This window comes from Tursiops truncatus, chromosome 6, assembly GCF_011762595.2.
Source record: "Tursiops truncatus isolate mTurTru1 chromosome 6, mTurTru1.mat.Y, whole genome shotgun sequence".
Classification (NCBI taxonomy): domain Eukaryota; kingdom Metazoa; phylum Chordata; class Mammalia; order Artiodactyla; family Delphinidae; genus Tursiops; species Tursiops truncatus.
Genome location: NC_047039.1, coordinates 89,030,423 through 89,052,495, shown reverse-complemented (window position 1 = coordinate 89,052,495; position 22,073 = coordinate 89,030,423). Strand labels below are relative to the sequence as shown.

Here is a 22,073-nt window from a genome sequence, read left to right as displayed (position 1 = left end):
CTTTGTGTTTCCATACAAATTGCAAAATTTTTTGTTCTAGTTCTGTGAAAAATGCCAGTGGTAGTTTGATAGGGATTGCATTGAATCTGTAGATTGCTTTGGGTAGTAGAGTCATTTTCACAATGTTGATTTTTCCAATCCAAGAATATGGTATATCTCTCCATCTATTTGTATCATCTTTAATTTGTTTCATCAGTGTCTTATAATTTTCTGCATACAGGTCTTTTGTCTCCTTAGGTAGGTTTATGCCTAGACATTTTATTCTTTTTGTTGCAGTGGTAAATGGGAGTGTTTTCTTGATTTCACTTTCAGATTGTTCATCATTAGTATATAGGAATGCCAGAGATTTCTGTGCATTAATTTTGTATCCTGGTACTTTACCAAATTCATTGATTAGCTCTAGTAGTTTTCTTGTAGGATCTTTAGGATTCTCTATGTATAGTATCATGTCATCTGGAAACAGTGACAGCTTTACTTTTTCTTGTCCGATTTGGATTCCTTTTATTTCCTTTTCTTCTCTGATTGCTGTGACTAAAACTTCCAAAACTATGTTGAATAAGAGTGGTGAGAATGGGCAACCCTATCTAGTTCCTGATCTTAGAGGAAATGCTTTCACTCTCTTACCATTGAGAACGATGTTGGCTGTGGGTTTGTCATATATGGCCTTTATTATGTGGAGGTAAGTTCCCTCTATGCCTACTTTCCAGAGAGTTTTTATCAGAAATGGGCGTTGAATTTTGTCGAAAGCTTTCTCTGCATCTATTGAGATGATCATATGGTTTTTGTCCTTCAATTTGTTAATATGGTTTATCACATTGATAGATTTGCGTATATTGAAGAATCCTTGCATTCCTGGAATAAACCCCACTTGATCATGGTGTATGATCCTTTTAATGTGCTGTTGGATTCTGTTTGCTAGTATTTTTTTGAGGATTTTTGCATCTATGTTCATCAGTGATATTGGCTTGTAGTTTTCTTTCTTTGTGACATCCTTGTCTGGTTTGGTATCAAGGTGATGGTGGCCTTGTAGAAGGAATTGGGGAGTGTTCCTCCCTCTGCTATACTTTGGAAGAGTTTGAGAAGGATAGGTGTTAGCTCTTCTCTAAATGTTTGATAGAATTCGCCTGTGAAGCCATCTTGTCCTGGGCTTTTGTTTGTTGGAAGACTTTTAATCACAGTTTCAATTTCAGTGCTTGTGATTGGTCTGTTCATATTTTCTATTTCTTCCTGATTCAGTCTTGGCAGGTTGTGCATTTCTAAGAATTTGTCCATTTCTTCCAGATTGTCCATTTTATTGGCATAGAGTTACTTGTAGTCATCTCTCATGATCTTTTGTATTTCTGCAGTGTCAGTTGTTACTTCTCCTTTTTCATTTCTAATTCTATTGATTTGAGTCTTCTCCCGTTTTTTCTTGATGAGTCTGGCTAGTGGTTTATCTATTTTGTTTATCTTCTCAAAGAAGCAGCTTTTAGTTTTATTGATCTTTGCTATTGTTTCCTTCATTTCTTTTTCATTTATTTCTGATCTGATTTTTATGATTTCTTTCCTTCTGCTAACTTTGCGGGTTTTTTGTTCTTCTTTCTCTAATTGCTTGAGGTGCAAGGTTAGGTTGTTTATTCGAGATGTTTCCTGCTTCTTAAGGTGGGCTTGTATTGCTATAAACTTCTCCCTTAGAACTGCTTTTGCTGCATCCCATAGATTTTGAGTCATCGTGTCTCCATTGTCATTTGTTTCTAGGTATTTTTTGATTTCCTCTTTGATTTCTTCAGTGATCACTTCATTATTAAGTAGTGTATTGTTTAGCCTCTATGTGTTTGTATTTTTTACAGATCTTTTCCTGTAATTGATATCTAGTCTCATGGCATTGTGGTCGGAAAAGATACTTGATACAATTTCAATTTTCTTAAATTTACCAAGGCTTGATTTGTGACCCAAGATATGATCTATCCTGGAGAGTGTTCCATGAGCACTTGAGAAAAATGTGTATTCTGTTGTTTTGGATGGAGTGTCCTATAAATATCAATTAAGTCCATCTTGTTTAATATGTCATTTAAAGCTTGTGTTTCCTTATTTATTTTCATTTTGGATGATCTGTCCATGGGTGAAAGTGGGGTGTAAAAGTCCCCTACTATGAATGTGTTACTGTCGATCTCCCCTTTTATGGCTGTTAGTATTTGCCTTATGTATTGAGGTGCTCCAATGTTGGGTGCATAAATTTAAAATTGTTATATTTTCTTCTTGGATCTATCCCTTGCTCATTATATAGTGTCCTTCTTTGTCTCTTCTAATAGTCTTTAATTTAAAGTCTATTTTGTCTGATATGAGAATTGCTACTCCAGCTTTCTTTTGATTTCCATTTGCATGGAATATCTTTTTCCATCCCCTTACTTTCAGTCTGTATGTGTCTCTAGGTCTGAAGTGGGTCTCTTGTAGACAGCATGTATATGGGTCTTGTTTTTTTATCCATTCAGCCAATCTGTGTCTTTTGGTGGGAGCATTTAATCCATTTACATTTAAGGTAATTATCGATATGTATGTTCCTATTCCCATTTTCTAAATTGTTTTGGGTTCGTTATTATAGGTCTTTTCCTTCTCTTGTGTTTCTTGTCTAGAGAAGTTCCTTTAGCATTTGTTGTAAAGCTGGTTTGGTGGTGCTGAACTTCCTCAGCTTTTGCTTGTCTGTAAAGGTTTTAATTTCTCCATCAAATCTGAATGAGATTCTTGCTGGGTAGAGTAGTCATGGTTGCAGGTTTTTCTCCTTTATCACTTTCAGTATGTCCTGCCACTCCCTTCTGGCTTGCAGGGTTTCTGCTGAGAGATCAGCTGTTAACCTTATGGGGATTCCCTTGTGTGTTATTTGTTGTTTTTCCCTTGCTGCTTTTAATATGCTTTCTTTGTATTTAATTTTTGACAGTTTGATTAATATGTGTCTTGGCATGTTTCTCCTTGGATTTATCCTGTATGGGACTCTCTGTGCTTCCTGGACTTGATTAACTATTTCCTTTCCCATATTAGGGAAGTTTTCAACTATAGTCTCTTCAAATATTTTCTCAGTCCCTTTCTTTTTCTCTTCTTCTTCTGGAACCCCTATAATTCGAATGTTGGTGCGTTTAATGTTGTCCCAGAGGTCTCTGAGACTGTCCTCAGTTCTTTTGTTTCTTTTTTTTTTATTCTGCTGTGCAGTAGTTATTTCCACTGTTTTATCTTCCAGGTCACTTATCCGTTCTTCTGCCTCAGTTATTCTGCTATTGATCCCATCTAGAGTACTTTTAATTTCATTTATTGTGTTATTCATCATTGCTTGTTTCATCTTTATTTCTTCTAGGTCCTTGTTAACTGTTTCTTGCATTTTGTCCATTCTATTTTTAAGATTTTGGATCATCCTTACTATCATTATTCTGAATTCTTTTTCAGGTAGGCTGCCTATTTCCTCTTCATTTGTTAGGTCTGGTGCGTTTTTATCTTGCTCCTTTATCTGCTGTGTGTTTTCCTGTCTTCTCATTTTGCTTATCTTACTGTGTTTGGTGTCTCCTTTTTGCAGGCTGTAGGTTCGTAGTTCCCGCTGTTTTTGATGTCTCCAGTGGCTAAGGTTGGTTCAGCGTGTTGTTTAGGCTTCCTGGTGGAGGGGACTAGTGCCTGTGTTGTGGTGGATGAGGCTGGATCTTGTCTCTCTAGTGGGCAGGTTCACGTCGGGTGGTGTGTTTTGGGGTGTCTGTGGAGTTATGATGATTTTAGGCAAACTCTCTGCTAATGGGTGGGGCTGTGTTCCTGTTTTGCTAGTTGTTTGGCATAGGGTGTCCAGCACTGTAGCTTGCTGGTCGTTGAGTGAAGCTGGATGCTGGTGTTGAGATGGAGGTCTCTGGGAGATTTTCACCCTTTGATATTATGTGGAGCTGGGAGGTCTCTTGTGGACCAGTGTCCTGAAGTTGGCTCTCCTACCTCAGAGGCAGAGCCCTGACTTCTGGCTGGAGCACCAAGAGCCTTTCATCCACACGGCTCAGAATAAAGGGAGAAAAAGTAGAATTAGTGGAAGTATGAAGAAAGAAAGAAAGAAAGGAGGGAAGGAAGGAAGGAAGAAAGAAAGAAAGAAGATACAGTAAAATAAAATAAAGTATAATAAAGTTTTTGAATTAAAAAATAATTATTTAGAAAAAAAAGGGACGGATAGAACCTTAGGACAAATGTTGGAAGCAAAGCTATACAGACAAAATCTTACACAGAAGCATACACATACAGCCTCACAAAATGAGGTAAAGGGGAAAAAATCTAAATCTTGCTCTCAGAGACCACCTCCTCAATTTGGGATGATTTGTTGTCTAAAGGAGGGAAGGAAGGAAGGAAGGAAGGAAGGAAGGAAGGAAAGAAAGAAAGAAGGTAAAGTATAATAAAGTTATTAAAATTAATTATTAAGAAAAAAAATTTTTTAAAAACCATCGACGGATAGAACCCTAGTACAAATGGTGGAAGCAAAGCTATACAGAGAAGATCTCACACAGGAGCATACACATACACACTCACAAAAAGAGGAAAAGGGGAAAAAATCATACATCCTGCTCTCGAAGCCCACCTCCTCAATTTGGGATGATTCGTTGTCTATTCATGTATTCCACAGATGCAGGTACATCAAGTTGATTGTGGAGCTTTAATCTGCTGCTCCTGAGGCTGCTGGGAGAGATTTCCCTTTCTCTGTTCTCACAGCTCCCAGGGGCTCAGCTTTGGATTTGGCCCCGCCTCTGCGTGTAGGTCGCTGGAGGGCATCTGTTTTTTGCTCAGACAGGACGGGGTTAAAGGAGCCGCTGATTCAGGGGCTCTGGCACACTCAGGCCGGGGGGAGGGAGGGGCACTGCGTGCAGGGCGGGCCTGCAGCGGCAGAGGCTGGCGTGACGTTGCACCAGCCTTAGGCCTGCCGTGCGTTCTCCTGGGGAATTTGTCCCTGGATCCCGGGAACCTGGCAGTGGCGGGCTGCACAGGCTCCCCGGAAGAGGGGTGTGGATAGTGACCTGTGCTCGCACACAGGCCCCTTGGTGGCGGCAGCAGCAGCCTTAGCGTCTCCTGCCCGTCCCTGGGGTCCGTGCTTTTAGCCGTGGCTCGCGCCCGTCTCTGGGGTCTGCGCTTTTAGCTGCAGCTCGTGCCTGTCTCTGGGGTTCGTGCTTTTAGCCACGGCTCGCGTCCGTCTCTGGAGTTCCTTTAAGCAGCGCTCTTAAACCCCTCTCCTCGCGCACCAGGAAACAAAGAGGGAAGAAGTCGTCTCTTGCCTCTTCGGCAGGTGCAGACTTTTCCCCGGACACCCTCCCGGCTAGCTGTGGTGCACTAACCCCTTCAGGGTATGTTCAAGCCGCCCACCCCAGTCCTCTCCCTGCGCTCCGACCGAAACCCGAGCCTCAGGTCGCAGCCCCGCCCGCCCCGGTGGGTGAGCAGACAAGCCTCTCAGGCTGATGAGTGCCAGTCTGCACCGATCCTCTGTGCGGGAATCTCCCCGCTTTGCCCTCCGCACCCCGGTTGCTGTGCACTCCTCCGCGGCTTCGAAGCTCCCTGCTCCGCCTCCCACAGTCTCCGCCCATGAAGGGGCTTCCTAGTGTGTGGAAACTTTTCGTCCTTCCCAGCTCCCTCCCACTCGTGCAGGTGCTGTCCCTATTCTTTTGTCTCTGTTTTTTCTTTTGCCCTACCCAGGTACGTGGGGAGTTTCTTGCCTTTTGGGAGGTCTGAGGTCTTCTGCCAGCGTTCAGTAGGTGTTCTGTAGTTGTTCCATGTGCAGATGTATTTCTGGTGTATCTGTGGGGAGGAAGGTGATCTCTGCATCTTATTCTTCTGCCATCTTCAAGGTCCCCCTGTATATTTCTTTTTCTACTATACTAAAAATCTTAGGTCCTAATGACAGTGATTATGTTAAAGTGATATTACTTTACTATATTATATCATATTAATTATGTATACAAAATACATTGTATAATAGTTTCAGAATAACAATATCAATATTATTACTCATAATTTTATTACACCAGTTTCAGAATTTCTTTTTACAGTTTTGCGCGGTTTTGTCCTTGGGGTACATCTCTCTAAAGATGTACAGATAAACTACTCTGCTTTAAATCACTTGAAAATGTTCCTCTCTGTTGGGCTGTGCCCACAAATTTATATCAAATTAAAAGTTTTTTTCTTCTGTTTTGGGGGAATTTAAATGTTTTTTTCATTATTTTATTTTGCTTTATAATTGTAGGGACAAGGTTTATTCAGAGAAGTCTAGCTTCTGTCCCTAACCCTTTTACTTTGTTCATTCTCCTTCTATCCTTCACTTTCAAATTTTCTCTTTATATGATTGATATGAGGATGAATTAATTCAATGCATAGAAAGTGAATAGTCTATATTTTAAATATTCAGTAAATGGCAGCTATCATTATGGGGAAGGCATATGACTCATTATTGTCTTTGAAGTTTCCAAATTTAAATACGCTCTACCATAGTCTTGAGTGGTAATTTTGGTCTTGATTGAACCCTGGTTTGTATATATAAGTAATCTAAAACTGCTTCTTCAGAAACATTAAGCTTCTGCTTCAGTGCAGAAGTGTTACGGCTTTCCTGTGGTGACATATAAAGTGGGCAGGAAAATTGCAAAACTGAAGGAAGTCCAAGATTCGATGTTAGAAAATGCTGCATTGGAATCTCAGATTTGTTATTTACTGGCTGTTTTATAGTATAAATTTCTTAGCCTCTCTGAGCCTTACTTTCCCACATATGTAATGGTGATGATTATATCCAGTTATTATTGCAAGAAGTAAATAAGCAGACCTATAGAAAGTACACAGTACCTGGAATATACTGGTGTTCAAGAAAAGTTTTGCTTTTTTCCCTTCTTTAACTTAATCTATATGAAAACCATCCCAGCTGTGATTGAGAGCAGATAGGTCTTTCTCTGATCAGCATTTACCAAATTTCTGTTCTGTTTGCTTCTTCCAGAGAACTCATTCCTATACCAACGTCCACCCATTTTCGTGCTTGTGTGCACCTCCAGATTCACCCACCACTGTTCTCCACCCTGCTCTTTGCCTCTGAACACTGACCTATATGGACTGTATCAAAGGGCTCCCATGTCCTCTAGCCTTCTGTTGAGGTCGTTCAATGGGAGTCCCAGCAGGAGATTGGTGAATTGATCAAAGAATTTGTTCCTCTAGCTCCCTTCCTGTAGGGGTGCTATTCCTTGACTGGTTCCTCTCTGGAAGTCCTGCACTGGTCCATGTTGGTTTCCCTAAATTCTGCCCACTTCTTTGTAAAGAGTCCTTTTATTCAACTCCAGTTACCCAGTTTGAGTGGTACCATCTCTTTCCTGCAGGGATCCTGATTGATACAATTTCCAATCAAGAAAATCATAATGAGATTGTTAGTCTGAGGAGCACATCTTGCCTCAATTCCTTCAGTTATTCTGAAGTCCTAAACTCACATAAATTTGAATTGAAAAGCAGCATACCTAGACTTCAGTAAATTATCTAAAACAGCAAGTCACTCAATGAATTTTGCTTTAACCTCTATGCCCTCAGCTTTTAACCAAGGGTCAATACAGGAAATGGTCATATGCTATCTCCATTCCTGCATCTTCAATAAATGTACTGTTGAAAACAGCATCCATTATTGTGGCCAATGTCTCTGACATGGTGATGTGAAAAGAGCACAAGATTTGGAGTTAAAAGATATAGGCTGGAACTCCCACTCTGTAATTTACTGGTTACCAAACCATATTTCTCTGAGCTTCAATCTATTCTTCTGTAAAATGAGACAAAAATACTTATAAACTTGTATTAGTGGGAAAAAAAGAGCTTTTTAAACTAAAGAGTACCATAAATATTCATGCATAATATGAATGATTAAATTTCTTTAAAATTTAGCACAGGCAAAGGTTTTCTTAACTAAAGAACTATTTTGCTTTATCCTGTTAAAAAGGACTATACGACTCATGATTTTTTTACATTAGCTTATAGAAATGCACAATTAACTGTAATATTTTATTATAATAAGTATATTTTACTAGTATTTTTATATTTACTTCTCTCTCCATGATTTTTATTTATTCTTATTTTGAGAATATTATGGTATACGTATATTTTAAGATACATCCAATTTGGGGGAAGAAGATAGGACCTAAACAAACAAGCCAATACAATTTTCAAAAAAAATTTGTCCATAACTGTATTGCCTCTGGGGTGAAGACTCTCATTCATCTTTCTGCAACATTCCTCTTTAATTCTGTACCCAAGCAGTGTTCATGGTGATGGTTCCAGCCTCCTGTGTTCATGATTCATTATTTGAAAATCAGCAAGATTGACATCTGCCTACCTATAAAAAGATGTAATATAAATATTATGTATAATACATATTATATATAGCAATCCATATCCTATAGTTTATTGGCACTAGGAGAAAGGGATGGAAGAAAAGAAGGAAGAAATGAGGTAAGAAAGGGAGGAGAAGGTAGATGTGAAGGAGGAAATTACCTTCTTCCTAGGAGTTATAATATCCATTTCAAACTTTTTTCAATTTTCGTTCCCAAGTAAGGGTCTAAAATTATTACCATCAGTACAGTATATTCACCTCGGCCCATCAATGTTCTTCTATTGGTTCCTGTCCACCATATGAGTCTGTTCATGAATATTCTGTTCTTATTCTACAGAGACAGAGGCTCAGTTCAGATACCTCCCAGACAATCACCACTATTTCCAGGAGACCACAACCTTTCTCCAAGCCAAATCAAATCCAGGACTTGTGAAACACCATTGCCTAATTTTCAAATCAACAGGACAGAAGCTAGAAAATAAGCTTTATCTCTTAGAATAAAGTGAAATTCTTGAACTACAGAACTACTACCTTATTTCAGGCAAAAGAAAGATTTTGGGTGAAGAACAGGTATAAATGTGTCTGTCATCAGAAAGAAAAATAGAACTGTCTGAGACAGCTGTAAGTCCAAGTGGAGTTGGTAGATTTTTAAACACACTCCCCAGGCCAAACAAAGAACTTATTTGTGTATGGTGAAGTATGATTTACCAAGGAAGGGGGCTCACTGTCCTATCTGAAACATCCTTTTGAAAGACACCTGCAGCACTATTATGCAACGTAAAGCACCAGGTCATTAAGGGCTCCGTCAATCAAGTTACTGATTCTTCCAGATACGGCTGGTGAATAAAGAAGGCACATCTCCGTTTCAGACTGAAAGTCACACTCCACCTGCTCCAAGCCCTGGGGTTTTGAAAAAAAGAGAAGTTAACCTAATCTACTTCCATACTAAAAGAAACATTTGGTTCTCAAAGCCAGACTTTAGGAGTTCTTTCATCCAAGCAGAAGCTGATTCTTCAGGTATGTCCGAAAACACTTCTGGATTTCTTTATCTCTTCATTGTAGGATGACTATTGGTAGAAAAATATGGTACCTACTACCATATTTAATTTTTATTTTGGGGTACAGTTGATTTACAATGCTGTATTAGTTTCAGGTGTACAGCAAAGCAATTCAGTTATACACATATATATCTCCATTCTTTTTCAGATTCTTTTCCCATATAGGTTATTACGGAATATTGAGTAGAGTTCCCTGTGCTATACAGTAAGTCCTTGTTCATGATCTATTTTATACATAGTAGCGTGTATATATTAATCCCAAACTCCTAATTTATCCCTCCCCACACGTTTCCCCTTGGTAACCATACATTTGTTTTCGAAGTCTGTGAGTCTGTTTCTGTTTTGTAAGTTCATTTGTATCATTTTTTTTAGATTCCACATATAAGTGATAATATGATATTTGTCTTTCTGTCTGACTTCATGTAGCATAATAATCTCTAGGCCCATCCACGTTGCTGCAAATGGCATTATTTCATTCTTTTTTGTGGCTGAAAAATATTCCATTGTAAATATGTGCCACATCTTCTTTATCCATTCCTCTGTCGATGGACATTTAGGTTGCTTCCATGTCTTGGCTATTGTAAATAGTGCTGCAATGAACATGAGTGCTGTGTGTATCTTTTAGAATTATGGTTTTCTCCAGATATATGCCCAGGAGTGGGATTACAGGATCATATGGTAGCTATATTTTTAGTTTTTTAAGGAACCTCCACACTGTTCTCCATAGTGGCTGCATCAATTTACGTTCCCACCAACAGTGTAGGAGGGTTCCCTTTTCTCCACCCTTTCTCCAGCATTTATTGTTTGTTGACTTTTTTTTTATAGAAATCAGTTTTATTTCTGTATATCAATAGTTAGAAAACATAATTCTTAAAGATACCATTATAATAGTGGAGATAAAGTCCTAAGGAGTAAATCTGACAGAAGCTATATAAAACTTTTATGGAAAAAAACCTTATTACAATCATTAAAGAATATTTAAGTAAATACAGAGATGTATCATATTAAAAGGAAGACAATATAAAAATGTAATTCTCTACTGATCTACTGATGGCCATGCTAACTGGTGTGAGGTGATGCCTCATTGTAGTTTTGATTTGCATTTCTCTAATAATTAGTGATGTTCAGTATCTTTTCATTTGCTTTTTGGCCATCTGCATGTCTTCCTTGGAGAAATGTCTGTTTAGGTCTTCTGCCCATTTTTTGATTGGGTTGTTTGTTTTGATATAGAGCTGCATGAGCTGTTTGTATATTTTGGAGATTAATCCCTTGTTGGTTGCTTCATTTGCAAATATTTTCTCCCATCCTGTGGGTTTTTTCATTTTATTTATGGTTTCCTTTGCTGTGCAGAAGCTTTTAAGTTTAGTTAGATTCCATTTGTTTATTTTTGTTTTTATTTTTATTACTCTAGGAGGTGGGTCCAAAAAGATCTTTCTGCTATTTATGTCAGAGAGTGTTCGGCCTGTGTTTTCCTCTAAGAGTTTTATAGTATTTGGCCTTACATTTAAGTCTTTAATCCATTTTGAGTTTATTTTTGTGTATGGCATTAGAGAATGTTCTGATTTCATTCTTTTACATGTAGCTGTCCAGTTTTCCCAGGACCACTTATTGAAGAAACTATCTTTTCTCCATTGTGTAGTCTTGCCTCCTTTGTCGTAGATTAAATTGATCAGAGGTGCATAGGTTATTTGTGGGCTTTCTATCTTGTTCCATTGATCTATATTTCTGTTTTTGTGCCAGTACCATATGTTACCGTAGCTTTGAAACATAGTCTGAAGTCAGGGAGTCTATTCCTCCAGCTCCATTTGTCTTTCTCAGGATTGCTTTGGTCCAGTACCATATTTAAAAATAAATAATAGAGCACTTACATTTCTGAAACTATAGCCAAATAATCAAACCCTAAAAATTTGATTGCTTGCTCATCCATTTATTTCCCCCCCCCATTTATTATAAAAATTTTCAGTCAGGCAGCAAACTGAAAGAACCATACAATCAACATCTGTATACAAATCACCTAAATTCTATCATTAACCTTTACTAGACTTGCATTCATTACGTACCTAGCTATCCATCCCTCTCTACTACATATATCATCCTATCTATTTTTAAGGCATTTTAAAGCAAATTGCAGACCCTTATTATTTCCCTCTAAATACTTCACCATGCACATCATTAATAGAGTTCAATAGTTGTTTGGATGTAAAATTTACATACAATGAAATACACAAATCTTTACTTTTGTTGAGTTTTGATAATGCATACATCTGTTGTAACCCAAGCTCCTATCAAGATATAGAATATTACCATAACCCCAGATAGTTATCTTTTTCCCCCTTTCCAGTCAATCACTATCCCTACTACTCTGGAGATAAACTTTGTTCTGATATTTTTTTCTGACAAAAATTAGATTTGCGTGTTCTAAACAGAATCATGCAGTATGTATCCTTTGTATAAGACTCTTTCACTTAGCATAGTGTTGTGGATTAGCCAAGTCATGCATGCACAAGCAGTAAGTCTTTCCACTTTATTGTTGAGTGGTATGCTATTGTGCGAATATCAATTTGCTTATCCATTCTCCTATGGATTGACACCTGGGCTCTCCAGACTGTGCTGTTATGTTTCTTTTAATTTATTTTGGGTAAATAACTAGGACTGGGATTGCTGGGTCTTAGCTGTAAGTCATTTTTTTGGTCATTGCTTTATGGTTGTCAATATTCATTGTTTTTCAAAGTCTACTTTAGAAAATTTGCAACTGTAAAAGTGCATTTAGTCCCTTTGATTCCTAAGCCTATAGTTTTCGTAAACATTACATCTACACACATTATACAACCTGCAAAACAATATGTTTTCCTTTAACTATTCATATATATTTTAAAGAGGAAAGAGAAAGAACTTTTATATTTACCCCCATAGTTATCATTCTCAATAATTTTCACTTCTTTTTGGGGAGCCAAGTATCATCTTGCATCATTTTCTATCAGCTGAAGAACTTCCTTTTGCACTCCTTGTAGTGCAAGTCTGAAGCTGATGAACTCAATTTCATTTTCTCTAAAAATATATTTACTTTTACTTTGAAGATTATTTTTTCTGGATACAGAATTCTATTTTTTCCAGATTTATTGAAGTATGATTGACAATTATATATGTTTAAAGTATATGTTTGCTATTCATATACATTGTGAAATTATTACCACAATCAAGCTAATTAACATATCCATTGTTGCACATAGTTCCCATGTTTGTATATCTCTGTGTGGTGAGGATACTTGAGATCTACCTCTTTATAAAATTCAAGTTTACAACACATTATTATTAACGTTAGTCATCGTGTTATGCATTAGATCTCTAGAACTTATTCATCTAATAACTGAAAACTTGTGCCCTTTGATAAGTATCATCTCTCCTTTTCCCCCACCCCTAAGCCTTTGGTAACCATCATTCTTCTGTTACTGTGAGTTCAGCTTTTTTTTTTTTTTTTTTCCCTTAGATTCCATATGTAAGTGAGATAGTACAACAAGTATCTTTCTGTGTCTGGCTTACTTTACTCAGCATAATGTCCTCCAGTATTATACAGAATATTTTCACTGTGCCCTAAAAATCATCTGAGCTCTGCTTATCCATCTCTCCCACCAAACCCTGGCAACTACTGATCTTTTTACTCTCCCCATAGTTTTACCTTTTTCAAAATATCATATAGTTGGAATCATACAGTATGTAGCCTTTTCAGATGGGCCTCTTTTGCTTAGTAATATGCATTTAGGTTCCTCCATGTCTTTCCATAGCTTGAGAGCTCATTCATTTCTTTTTAGCAAAGAATACTATTCCATTGCCTAGATAGATTATTTATCCCGTCACCCACTGAAGGACATTTTGGTTACTTCCAAGTTTTGGCCATTTGAATAAAACTGCTATAAATATTCATGTTCATGTTTTTTGTGGACGTAAGTCTTCAGTTCATCTGGGTTAATATTAAGGATCATGACTGCTGAATCATAAGGTTAAGCGTATGTTTAGGTTTGTAAGAAATTGCCAAACTTTTTCTCCTAAGTTTCCATATTATTTTCCATGCTATTATTTTGCATTCCTATCAACAATGAGTGAGAGTTCTTGTTCTCCACATCCTTGCCAGCATCTGGTGTTGTCAGTGTTCTAGATTTTGGCTATTTTAATAGATGTGTAGTACTATCTCACTGTTGTTTTAATTTGCATTTCCCTGATGATGTATACAGTGGAGTATCTTTTCATGTTTATTTGCCATCTGTATATTTCTTTGGTGAATAAATATATACTTTTATGTCTAGTATTACATTAGAATTTCCTGTCGGTTCTTCATAATTAATAGTATCTCTCTTTCTCCACTGACATTTCCAATCTTTTCATTTGTTACAAGCATACTTTTCTTTACCTCATTTATTTTAGTCATAAAATCCTACTTTCAAGTTTTTGCAGCTGTTTTTGTTCACTCTCCAACAAAACAGAAATTTCATCTATTTAGTTTTGAAAGCAAATGCCTAAAGGCTTGTAGTATAAAAAACAATGAATATATCCCTAAAATTATTTCTAGATATTTAATAGCTACTATATATGTGAATAATAAGGAAAGAAATTTAATGACTGGCTCCATATCCCACAGTTAGATCCTTCTGCTACAGCTGCTTCCAAACGTCTGAGAAGATTGTCCAAGATGGCAGAGTAAAAAGACCCTGAGCTCACCTCCTCTCATGAGCACATCAAAATCACAACGATCTGCAGAAGAGCCATCCGTGAAAAAGACTGGAGCCTACCAGAAAAGATCTTCTACAACTAAAGACATAAAGAAGGAACCACAATGAAATGTGTAGGAGGGGCAGACTTGCGCTATCATCAAATCCTATAACCCTGGGTTGGCGACCACAGACTGGAGAATAATTATATTGCAGAGGTACCTCCCATAAGAGTGAGAGTTATGAGCCCCAAATCAAGCTCCTCAGCCCAGGGGTCCTGGACTGGGAAGATGAGCCCCCAGAGCATGCGGTTTGAAGACAAGTGGGGCTTACTTTTTGACAGCCCTGTAGGACTGGGAGAAATAGAAACTTCACTAGGGTGAAGTGCACACAAAATCTCACATGCACTGGGACCCAGGGCAAAAGGCGTAATTTGATAGGAACCTGGGCCAGACCTAACTGCTGATCTGTGGGGGAGATTGGCGGGGGGGGGGGGGGCGCACAGCAGCTGTGGCTCACCCTGGGGACATAGACTCTGGTGTGGCAGTCATATTTGGGAGTGTTGTGTTGTGGACACTGTTGTTGGCATTGTGAGATCCTCCTTCTAGCTCATTAGCACCAAGAGCTGTTCCCACCCAAAAGCCTGTAGACACTAGTACTGGGGACACCTCAGGCCAAACAACTAACTGGGTGGGGACAGAGCCCATGTGTCAACAGACAGGCTGCCTCTAGACACAGCCTTGCCCACCAGATGACCAAGACTGAGCTCTACTCACCAGTGGGCAGGCACCAGCCCTGCTCTCCAGGAAGCCTGAACTAGCTTCTAGATCAGCCTCACCCACTACGAGGCAGACACCAGACACGAGAAAACTACAGTCCCTCAGAATGTAGACCCATCCCACCCACAGTAGGCCAGATCCTACCCTGGAACCAGCTGGGCCCTGCCTACTAGCAGGCCAACACAAGCTTTGGGACACCCTGGACTCCATACCCAACTGTGTCAGCAATCAATCAGCCCCCCGCCAACCCACCAGTGATCTGACACCAGCTCCGGGATCCCTGGGCCCTGCAGCCAGACTCTAGGACCTGGCTCTGCCTGTCAGTAGTCCAGCACTAACCACAGGACCTGCCTTCACCTGCCAGGGGGTGGGCAACAGCCCTGGGGTCTTCTGGACCCTGAGTCTGCCCACCAGTGAGCCACCATAGCCCTGGGGTCCCCTAGAGTTCTGCAGCCAGCCACCTCATGACTAGACCCCAGCCAGCAGCATCTCCACAAGGCAGTGCCTTGCAACCAACTGGGCCAGGGGCCGACCAAGCCTACCAGACTGACTGCTCACATAGTCATCCCAGAGCAGTCAGAACTATCAGAAAGAGAAATTAAGGAGACAATCCCATTTACCATTGCATCAAATAGAAGCTACTTAAGGAGGCAAAAGATGTGTACTCGGAAAACCATAAGACACTGATGAAAGAAACTGAAGACAACACGAACAGATGGAAAGATAGACTGTGTTCTTGGATTGGAAGCGTTAGTACTGTTAAAATCACCATTCTGCCTAAGGCAATCTAGAGATTCAATGCAATCTCTGTCAATATACCAGTGGCATTTTTCACAGAACTAGAACAAATAATTTTAAAAATTGTATGGAAACACAAAAGACCCTGAATAGCCAAAAGAATCTTGTGAAAGAACAGAGCTGGAGAAATCATGCACCCATCTTAAGACTATACTACAAAGCTACAGTAATCAAGACAGTATGGTACTGGCACAAAAACAGAAATATAGATCAATGGACCAGGATAGAAAGCCCAGAGATAAACCCATACACTTATGGTCAACCTATGACAAAGGAGGCAAGAATATGCAATGGAGAAAAGACAGTCTCTTCAATAAGTGCTGCTGGGCAAAGTGGACAGCTATATGTAAAAGAATGAAATTAAACCATTCTCTAACAAACACCACAAAAAAACTCAAAATGGATTAAAGACCTAACTGTAAGACCAGATCCTATAAAACTCCTAGAGGAAAACACAGGCAGAACACCCTTTTGCATAAATCACAGCAATATTTTTTTTTATCCATCTCCTAATGTAAAGGAAATAAAACCAAAAATAAGCAAATGGGACCTAATTATATTTGAAAGCTTTTGCACAACAAAGGAAACCACTGAAAAAATAAAAAGACAACCAACTGAATGGGAGAAAACATTTGCAAACAACGTGACCAATAAGGGATTAATATCCAACATATGTAAACAGTTCATACAACATCAAAAAAACAAACAACTTGACTAAAAAATGGAAAGAAGAACTGAATAGAAATTTTTCCAAAGAGAACATGCAGACAGCCAACAGGCATATGAAAAGATACTGAACATCACTAATTATCAGGGAAATGCAAATCAAAACCACAAGACAGCACTCACACCTGTCAGAATGGGTATCATCAAAAAGAACACAAATAACAAATGTTGGCGAGAATGTGGAGAAAAGCTCATACAGTGTTGGTGGGAAGTAAACTGGTGCAGCCACTCTGGAAAAGAGTATGGACGTTTCTCAAAACACTGAAAATAGCACTACCATATGACCCAGCAATTCCACTCCTGGGTATATACTGAAAAAAACAAAAACACTAATTTGAAAAAATACATGCATCCCAGTGTTCATAGCAGCATTATTTACAATTGCCAAGGTATGAAAGCAACCTAAGTGTCCAACAACAGATGAATGTATAAGGAAGATGTAAAATACACACACACACACACACACTGGAATACTACTCAGCCACAAAAAATAATGAAAATTTTGCCATTTGCAGCAACATGGATGGACTTGGTGGGCATTATGCTAAGTTCAATAAGACCGAGAAAGATTGTATGATATCACTTATATGTGGAATTAAAAAAATACAACAAACTAGTGAATATAATGAAAAAGAAGCAGACTCACAGATGTAGAGAACAAACTAGTGGTTACCAGTGGGGAGAGGGAAGGGATATATATAGGGGTAGGGGGGGTAAAAAGTACAAACTATTAGGTATAAAAGAAACTATAAGGATATATTGTACAACATGTGTAATATAGAGCCAATATTTTATAATAACTATAAATGGAGTATAACCTTTAAAAACTGTGAATCACTACATTGTATACCTGCGACATATAATATTGTACAGCAACTATACTTCAGTGAAGTTTGTAAACAAACAAAAAAGCCAAATATCTGAAAACTTGCTTCTAATGGGATACCAATAGATGTATTTTTCTGTGTTCACTAGTTTTGTGTGTCAACTTGGCTAGGATATAATACTCAGTTATTCAGTTAAACACTAATCTAGGTGATGCTGTAAAGATATTTTGTAGATATGGCTAACATCTACAATTAGGTGAATTTAACTGATGTAAATTATCTTCAATAATTTTGGTGGGACTCATTAATTGGCCGAAAGCATTAAGAGTAAAACTGAAGTTTCACTAAAGAAAAAGAAATCCCACCTGTGGACTGCAGGTTCATCCTCTGCTCAAGATTTTCTAGCCAGCCAGCCTACCCTAGAAATATATTAACATTAAATAGACATATGTATAAAGAACATATGGAAGGGAGCCCTTATCTTTGGCTGTAGGTGTTGAGGAAAGTGTCCAGGAAAGGTTACATTGAGATTTAAAGGGATTTGAAGGTTGTAGAGATGCTCTTCGGCAGAAGATGGTAGAAAGGCAATTTGCAACTAAGTACGTACGTGTGCAAGACAGAAGAAAGAGTGTGGATAAAACCTCTTTGTTCAGGGAAAAGTCACTACACTGTGGCTGAAACATAGAGCAAGATGAAAAGTGGCAAGAAATGGGACTGAAGTGATAGATTAAAACTTGGTAATAAACTACCCTGAAGGTCCTGCTGAGGATTTTGAATTTTGTTCCCATGGTTATTAGGAAACCCTAGAAGACTTTGGAATAGGGTGATGATACGACCAGATCTGTGATAATGGGTAATGGTTTGGCAGGGACAGAACAAAAGGTGGGGATATCTGTCATGCTGTTTTTGTTCTCACTTTCCCTCTAGATTCAGTTTCAAGCCCTTTTGACCAGTTTGGTCTCTCACCAAAGTCCAATTTCTCCATGTTTAGAAATGCAGGGCAATAGGTTGAGCCCAGAGCAACCAGCAAGACTGGAGGAATGCTGTTCCGGTTAAGCTTAAATAGTAAGCAGAGGTGGTTTGAGCCAGGTAGGTCCCAGTGGTAGGTCTGGGCATGGAAATTCCAGCATTTGGACAGGTCAGGGCATCAGAGATAATGATGTTTGAGAGCAAGTCATACAAAAGTAACCTCTGATCCTAGAGCAAAGGCTGTTCACTCTTTGCCCTCTGCCCTCTGTTATGCTCCCAGATCTGCATGGTAAGGACAAGGTTCTGGGGAATGTGTCTGCAGTCAGAATTTCTAAAGTGCACTTTGCCTTTTATTAAGAAAGGTATAGAGTTATCAGGTCTTCTGGGTGGTTCTTACAGTATTCATACTTACACAGAGCATCCTAGATGACGCCAAGGCTGTGGAAATTATACCTGAGAAGACAGACACAGAGCAGAGCATGTACCCTTTTGTGTGTTATCAACAATTATTGCACAGCCCAAATGAGAGTGTGAAGTGGTAAAACAAGAACACTTTGGACGTGGGACAGCATGGGAGGAAATTAAATGGAATTACACAGGAAGTGTCCAGATTTCAGTTGTTGCCAATGAGGGGAATGAAGAAGGTGTCAGTTTTTCATTCGGAGTGCCAATGAGGAATTATTCTTCCTACTGAAAGCATCAAAACCCCTCAAAGAGAGACACAAGGTAAACCTGCTAAAGAGTGAAGAGGAGACATCTGAATACATACATCGTAGGTAACATGCATACATAGAAATCAACTGATAAAGTCTATACCCAAAGTGAGCACTGAACAAGGGCTTAAGCAAAGATCGATAAAGAGATGATTGAATTCGTGGTTGAATGGCAAGGGAGAAGAACAGGAAGGGACACATGGAAGAAAAGGAGAAGAAAGCTGACCGTACCAGGGGAAGAGAACTCAGTGCCCACAGATAAAGCCTCTGTCTCTGTGTCAGTGGGAGGCTTCATCTGGCCCATAGCCCAGTCTCTGACCTTGAAGGGTGGTTCCTGCATCAGTCACTAGAGCAGACTGCCAAAATGCCAGCATTGCCGGATCTCAAAGACTACTCCCTTATGCCAATGTTCTCTGTAAATCTTTGTAGCCAGCACATTCTATCAGCTTCCCTTCAGTGCTTACTGTCAAAAATATAAAGCCCCATAGTTATCTCTGCTTCCTCATATTTGCATCCCCTTCCTGCTCTGATTTTCTCCTGGTTTCAGTCTTACTGCTCCTGTCTTTCAAACGTTCCCAGTAAGACCTCTGGAATCCTCCATTATAAACAAATTCTCCCATATTCAGCTTATAATCTATTAATCCTTCCATCTTCCCTGCTGAAAATACGGTTTTCCTTGTTAGCCCTCGGAAATGAGAGCTGCTCATTCTTCCACATTTCACCTTGTTTGGTGTCAGGAGGTAGGTTTGATGTCTTCTTTGCTTCTCAATGCTACTTCCAGATTTTTGTTCACCTATTGTAAAAACTCCTATCCCTACAACCTCTGTCCTCACCCATCACTGTCTTCTTTTGGCTTCATGGGCCCTCCCCTTCATTCATTGTGGATTCTGGACCCACATAAATTTCTATGTCATGAGAGTGCCTTTAATTTCCATGTGGATGAGCCATCAAGCATCTCATACCATTAGCCCTGTGGCCTTCAACTCCACTCCATCTCACTTCAACCTAGTCATTCACCTTTGTGACCATTCCTCAGACCTTGCCATCACGTGGAATGCGCCTCCTCGTGAAATATAAAGAAATATAAAGCTTCAATTTCTCACATAAATCATCTTCCAGGTCCCTCAATATCTTATTCTGATCTCAAATGTCCTTCAACCTATTTGGTACCTTAAATCATTCATATCTTCCCATTCTATCAATTGTGTTCTAATCTCTCATCTTTTTCTACCCAACCCAGGTCCCATAATGGACCATCAACTACTTTCTCAGTTCTTTTCTATTTAGTATTTTTAAATTTAGTATTTTTTCATTTTTTTCTCCACTTCTATACTTTAATTGTTTAGTGCTTCTAGAAAAAGCAGGCAACGATGCAGACTGAGAACTCTACAAATTCATGCTCTCCAAATTGACCCAAGAGTGGTTCATCAGTCTCATCAGCTCTTGGTCATCTCGCCTTTCTGTTTCTCACTGATGCTCTTTTAAACCTCCACTCATCTCAAGTGCCCCACCCAACACCCACCTTCTTCATTCTTAGCAATGGTCTTGTGCCTTTCAAGAGTTCTAGAAAACAGAGTCTTCTCAATCCCTCTACCTACCTTATCTACACTCACACCAACTGCTCTCCTGCCATGTAAAAGATTGAGTTGTCCTTCCTCTTGATCACAGCCAACCACTCATCTGAGTCCTGAGTACATCCTCCTCTAGTTCAACTTGCACTTGACTTTTTCAGTAGTCCCACTTCCCTCCTGAATTACTTTCATTCCTTCTCCCCAGCCAATAAACATTTTCAAGTTTTTCCCATCCAAAAAAAGTGAGATTACCTCTTCAATCTTACAGATCCTTTTAATGACTGTCCAATCTGGCTCCTCCTCTTCTAAATCCAAACCGCTGAAACGCCTCAAAAAAAAAAAAAAAAAAAGACCCAACTTCTACTTCCTCACTTTCCACTCACTCTTCAAGACACTGCCACGATGCTACTAAAACTAGCAAGAGCTAGTTATCAATTTCTTTGAATTGTTAAATATCTTGTATATTTCTCAATAATTCCAGAATATGTGTGTGTGTATCTCCTATCCACACCTCTTCACAAAACTCCAAATTAATATTCAGTACTGGAAAAGTCCTTCAGCATGTCCCACAAGCACCTCAATGTCAACAGGTGCAAAAGTGAACTTACCAGTTCTCTGTTTGAGCCACATCCTCCTTCAGCTTTGCCCATCACAGATGCCGGCACTGCCATTCACAGTCACTGAAGACTAAAACCTAGGGGGCACTTTGACTAACCCACAATCAAGACGCCAATTTGCCATCCTCAATATTTCCATGATATGCTCTCTTTTCTACCTCAAATAGCTATTCAAATTTGTATCCTCATTGTCTTTCACCTATACAACTTCAACAACCCATCTTTGGTTTCTTTGTCTCCAATCTTGCCTGCTACAGTCCATACTGCAGAGTAACCTTGCTGAGAATGCAGATGGGATAATGCCATTTCCGTGATTAAGCTCTTCAGTGGTTCCTACAGGTATCCTCCCTGATCTAGCCCTCGAAGAGAATTTTCCCCCATTTCCAGCTTACTACTTTTGATTCAACACCACCAAATTGCTTATAGCTCCCCCTACACAGTGTTATATTTCTAACTTTGATTCTTTAATTGTACTGAGCTCTCTGCTGAAATGCTCTTCCCCAGAACTCGTCTTTGCCTAACTTACTTTCAAACTTTTAATTCCAAATTCTATATTACTTCCCTCAGAATGAATTTCCAAAATGATTTATCTGTTGTGTTGTCATATATCCTACACATACCTCCACTAAAATGGCCATGGTCAAGACAACTCTATTTTGCCAAATCCAGCAATCAATTACTCATTATCATGTTCATTAAACTCTGCAGCCTTTGAAAGAAAATGACCATTTTTCTTTTTTTTTTTTTTTTTTTTTGCGGTACACGGGCCTCTCACTGTTGTGGCCTCTCCCGCTGCGGAGCACAGGCTCCGGACGCGCAGGCTCAGCGGCCATGGCTCACGGGCCCAGCCGCTCCGCGGCATGTGGGATCTTCCCGGACCGGGGCACGAACCCGTGTCCCCTGCATCGGCAGGCAGACTCTCAACCACTGCGCCACCAGGAAAGCCCCCATTTTTCCTTTTTTTGAGATACATTCTTCTCTTGGCTTTT

At 39.3% G+C, this 22,073-nt stretch overlaps 1 long non-coding RNA gene across 1 annotated transcript in view; it reads right to left on the bottom strand.

The window, feature by feature from the left end:
* Positions 1-7,886: 7,886 nt before the first annotated feature.
* The window catches only part of LOC141278902 (uncharacterized), a 427,812-nt gene continuing 413,625 nt past the window's right edge, over positions 7,887-22,073 (bottom strand). The window contains exon 7 of the long non-coding RNA XR_012332303.1: positions 7,887-8,326. This is a non-coding gene — a long non-coding RNA (uncharacterized lncRNA). The remainder of the gene's footprint in view (positions 8,327-22,073) is intronic.